The following is a 6,082-nucleotide window of genomic DNA, read 5'->3' as shown; positions in this document are numbered from 1 at the left end:
CAGCACAATGCGCTCGCTTCTCCCTCAAACCCACAGACTTTTTCTGAAGTTAAACCAGGCGTGAGAGTCCTCTTCATTTTCCCCCAGTGTCCGGCAGTTATAGAGTAGCTGCAGCCCACCGCTGTTTTTGCACTGAAGCGACCGCTGTGCTCTCTGTGCGAACGACATTTCCTTTCACCACTCGCAAGTGAGATGTCTGTAAGAACGCTGTCATTATTTTACCTTACACTTACGTTTGAATACATGTTGGAGCTTACAAAGAATGTAAATGTTTTTCATTTATTATGTAATCGCCCGAGATGCCTTAAACAGGCAGAGACATGTGGATCAAAGGTGTGCACATGATAAAAATTAATATACAACATATTTTAGTGCGAAATTTGCACATTATTTCAACTGTCTTGAAACAGAGTAGCCAAACTAAACGTTGTGGACACGTTTAATTACTTCAGATAATACTTGCAAAAGATTGTTATGCCACTGATTTTCAAAGATCACAGATTCAGACCTTACAACCTTTATTGTATTACATTTATATCGGTATTAATCCCATAGACATTTCCAAATCTTGATGGAAAAAGTTGTCTTTTGAACAGCAGACCATATTTCTGAGATCTGGCTTTGTATAGGATTTGTGGGGGAAAGACGATTGAAAACTGGGTCAAACCCAACACATACTGAAAGTCAGAGCTGATATATTTCCACATTTAAATATGCCACATCAACCAAGTATGCATTTGCCAATGTGATGATTTATAATGCATACCAGCAGGACTGAATACCTTTCAAAATATTTCCAGTATAGGTTCTTTCTTTTTCACATTTATGAAGGTAAGGGGATAAAAGTTAATTAGTGAAAGTGCATCATTACCAATTATTTAATTTTGTCTGTCTTGCAGAGTGGATTTTTGGGTGCTTGTTTTTTTTCTTCTTCTTTTTTTTTTGTTAAACTCAGGTGTATGATATTGAGAATTACAGGAGTCTGCATAGTATTTCAATTTTAGTAGTGTTATAAATAATAAATATATTTCATGGGGAAAATTGCCTTTAATGGGTGTAAATGCAGATTTATAAGTATGGATTTGTTGTCTGGCAATTCTCTTAATTGCCATCTGCTTAAAACAAGACAACTAATATCCATTCATATTCTTGATATTTTAATTAAACTAAATCATATTTTAATACATTATCAACACCTGTTGTATGTATGTATATGTTTAAATGCATAGAATAAATGATAGCAGTAAAAGGTTTTTGATTAATGCTTTTTACCTCCTCCTTCCTTCAGTTGTTGCTAGTGTGTCAGATGTCTGTGTGAAGAGGGTGTGAAATGTATAACCTCTGTAGCTGCTTTGTTATTTGTGTGGGAGTTGTGTTGTTGTTGATTAGGTTTTCTTGTGCAACTTGAACTTCAGTAATATGCATGGTATGCATCATGTTCTATTTCATTTGTATAGTTAAGATGTCCATTTACATATATTACATAAAGTTTACCCAGTTAAATAAAGACATTTAACTGTATGCTGAGCTTGTCTGTTAGTGTAGCGGTCAGCAACTGGTTAACCATGGCCAGTGTGTAAACTTAGTACATATATATATAACTCAGTGCATATATGCTCTACGGACAATGGAAACTTGCTAAGTGAGTTTATAGCATCATACTCTGCACTCCATTAATAAATGTAAATTTTTCTGAAATATGTGTGGCCAGACCGCAGCATGCATGTTTAATTACCGTTATTATTTAATACAAGCTAAATTTCAAGTACTTACTGATTATTATACATCCCTATGGTTCACATTTGTTTTAACACATTAAAATGGCTCAGAAGAAGGTTGAGTATCGAGTTTTACTTGAACAGAGCCTTGCATTTGCTGTTGAACCCACAGGAGTATTCACTTGCACGAGTGTATTGTATTAGGTGACCACAAAATGTTCCATCTTCCCCTGAAGGCCCCCAACCAGACTGCCTTTGTTTATGTGTGAACCAGAACAACACCCTGCAACAGATCTCTTGAGGGCATCAGAAATCAGTGTTATTCATGGGTAATAAAATCACTTTGTTGCTTCCTTTTCTCATACAAAGTGAATAAGGAAAATGTTTACAGTACATATACAAAATTGTGGAAACCAACATACAATGTCAAGATTAGTTTGTCTCCATATCTTGAATGTTCCTGAAAGATTTCTTGTTTTTTGCAAGCTTGTAAACAAACTCAAACATTCACTTAACAGAGAAATTTACAAGAATCATTTCCATAGATTACAGCAAAATATTAGATTTATTGTATTACAATACAGTGCACTCAGTAAGAATTACTGCTGCAAGCATTAACTGCATATTGCAATCAAAAACAATGCAACAGACTCATGTCATTACTAACAGAGTTTAAATATACTGTATTCATAAGAATAAAATTTATAAGATTTATGAGATTCCTTTTGGGCTCCCTCACAACATACAACTGAATCAAGTTGGGCAATACATAGTAAGTGGGGGGAAAAAAGCCTTTTATAATTTGATTACAGTGAATCTCATAGCTGTGAATCTCCTACTGTATCTAATTACTAAAGCACTGATAGACTGCAATTCTTCATGCCCCCCTGTATGTAAGTTTTGGAATGGAATATTGTTTACCAGGCCCATCTCACTGCACCCTCCCACTGCACTCTTACAGGAGCAGAGGTGAGACAAATGCAATCCTCTGAAACACTTGCATGCTACCGACAGCTATTTTTCGCACTAAAAGTCACACTGTACACTGCAGATGAGAGTGTTTTCATCAGAAGAGAGGTGCTACTCTGCTGATGTCACCAGAGCAGCACACAGGCATTTGACAAATCGCAGGGTTTCTGAGAGCAGTAAGGCAAAGGAACCAGAGCCAGTCTATGCACCCCTATCCCCAGCACCGGGAAGCCAGTTTTTTATCTGCAGATTTATATCTGCACTTAAAGGATAAATGCTGCTCAATTTTATTTCACTTCATGAATTTCAGCTTTTATTCCACTGAGCAGCACAAAAATATTTTTCAGTAAAATTCACATTTTGTACATAATACTATTAAAGAGGACTCCCAAGTAGCTCAGTCAGTTAACGACCTTGTCTTCAATTCAGGCTGCACTTGGCCACCTTATAGGCCGTGCCTGTCTTCAACTCAGCTTCTTTTTCCTAGTCCAATGTGGGACTTGTAGTGGAATAAAGTTGCGAGAGACTTTATATAAATATATTTATATGTAAATATATTACACTGCATGTGCAGAACATAAGTACAGGATTGCATTTGCCATGTCTACATGAGACTAGCCTAATGTACAATTTCCAATTCCAAAAGTTGGGTGAAAAGGCAGGGAAGAAAAGGAAAAAAAATGATAAAAAATATTAAACCCATGATAGTAAGACTGTTATTTAATAACTGCTGCTGATTGCCTTTGTATTCATCTGACTGCAGAGCATCTGAGAAATCTTTTAATGCCCCCAGCCTGTTAGCTGCCTGTTACCCACATATTCACAGCCTGTTAGCTGCTGCTGAGGTAAATTGCACAGGGCTGGGTCACATACACTGGCTCAATGCGGGGTGGTGGTGATGGTTCCTCTTCTGTGACTGGCGGTTCAGTTTCAGCTAAAATAGAAACATTTCAAAATTCAGTGTCACTGACTTCATAGATTGTAGCTTGCAGTAAAATAAAACAGATTCTACATACTGTCTACTGTTAGTCATGGAGATTGATCATTACTACCTTGATTTGTTTCCCTTTCACCTGTGTTACTTTTTTTCCTCTTGGAGAGACACATCAGTGCTCCGATGAGGAGTAAGGTTAACAGCGTGGCACCCAGGACCGGCACCCATCTATCAGCTAAGAAACAAATTACAGGTTACTCACAGCCTGCTCAAATCCAGTATTTCACTGGTCAACTTTTCAATTATGTCAACAGACCTAATTTACTATAGATATTTGCATTTCTTCTCATAAATGCTTTTCATTTCTGAGTGAGGCCACAGTTCCCTCTTCTGCCCTATTCATCCAACCTGTCCATCCAACCATTTGTGAGTGTTTTGCCATCAGGAGTTGCAAGCTGATCTGGGTCTAAGTTAAACTACAAATATCCGCTATTCAAGAGAAACATTTCTCACCCCTGACTGAAACCCGCATCTGTTTTGGTATGATTTCTGCAGACTACTATAACTTCACATTCAAAGACTTATCAACATACACTGTGACTGTAGGTAAACTGTATATCTCCCTCCCCCAGTAGGTATTTGACTTTACCTTGTATACTTTGGATTGAACACACTCCCAAGCCCACAGGGTCACTGGTGGCTCTGCTGACAGGGTTCTGGGCCGTACACCTGTACGTTACTGAGTCAGCATGAGGGATGGAGTTCAGCACCATTGTCTGGCCCAGATGCACACAGCTGTCATTACCACAAGGGGGCAGTGTTTCCCAGCTGTAGGTCACTTCACTGCCCTGACTGCTGGAGCAGCTCAGACTGATGTTGCTCCCCAGACACTCAACTGTGATGTTGGGACTAGATACAGGCTCTGCAATGGAAATGAAGGAAAAAATATAAGTAATACATTAAATGTAAATAGTATCCACAAATATACTCCAAAATATACAAACGTAAATATGCGGCATGTGTTTCATAATACATTTCTCCAATTATTACTGCCATTGATTTATACATTAAAATAGTCCTAAATGTATTAAGTAAGACCTTCCATGCTTACATACCAAAAACCTGCAGATGAAAGTCTGAGTATTTTGGTGTCTTCAAGTCTCCTGAGTGGTACACTGTTTTAATCTGATAAAGGCCAGAATCTGACAGCTGTACTGCGTTCAGCCATATTGAGCCATTATCAGCCATGTTGACTCTGTCCTTATACTGGTTGTGACAATGAAACTGTTTTCTTTCAGAATGCCATGATATTAACAAAATGGATCTAAAATTCAGGTCGACTGCGTAGCTTTGCTCTCCGTCAGGTGAGACAGGAAATAGGACGCTCTCCCCCACTGTCACATTGGTGATGGAACCAGCAGCTGCCACTGCCAGCCCCTCACTCCCCCCACACAGGAACCCTGGAACACACAGAGATGGGGGTTATACACACTGGAACACACACAGATGGGGGTTATACACGCTGGAACACAGCACAGAGATGGGGGTTATACACACTGGAACACACAGAGATGGGGGTTATACACACTGGAACACACAGAGATGGGGGTTATACACACTTGAACACACACAGATGGGGGTTATACACGCTGGAACACAGCACAGAGATGGGGGTTATACACACTGAAACACACAGAGATGGGGGTTATACACACTGGAACACACAGAGATGGGGGTTATACACACTGGAACACAGCACAGAGATGGGGGTTATACACACTGGAACACAGCACAGAGATGGGGGTTATACACACTGGAGCACAGCACAGAGATGGGGGTTATACACACTGGAACACAGCACAGAGATGGGGGTTATACACACTGGAACACACAGAGATGGGGGTTATACACACTGGAACACACAGAGATGGGGGTTATACACACTGGAGCACAGCACAGAGATGGGGGTTATACACACTGGAACACAGCACAGGGATGGTTGACAGTGCAGAGATAGGGGTCTATTTATTTTTCAGTGAAATACCTACAGATATGCAGTGTGAAATTGTTTTATCCAATATACATGGAATATAGTGAAAGACATGAATATTTTCAAATATAAAAATTACCTATTAAATAAAGGAGTGCATTAGCAGCAGAAGTCCTTCTTGATATTTTCAGATGTTCACTTTGATTGTGCATTCTTTATAACAGAGTAAACATCCTGCAATAGGAAAACAGTCAGCTGCCAACCCACATTCACCTCTAATCATCCATCAGATTAATGGGACTGTTTAGTAACTATTTACCGTGTGACACCAATGCCGCTTTTACACAAAGTTCCATTATGAGATATAAGTATAAACATGCAGACTCTGAAATCCATCAGAGAAGCAATATTTCTCACTCTAAATTGAATACATAATTTATTTCCCATTATACATTTATATTTTACGTAGTT

The sequence above is a fragment of the Megalops cyprinoides genome, chromosome 20, assembly GCF_013368585.1.
Source record: "Megalops cyprinoides isolate fMegCyp1 chromosome 20, fMegCyp1.pri, whole genome shotgun sequence".
In the NCBI taxonomy this organism is placed as follows: Eukaryota; Metazoa; Chordata; class Actinopteri; order Elopiformes; family Megalopidae; genus Megalops; species Megalops cyprinoides.
Note: the sequence above shows the minus strand (reverse complement) of the source record.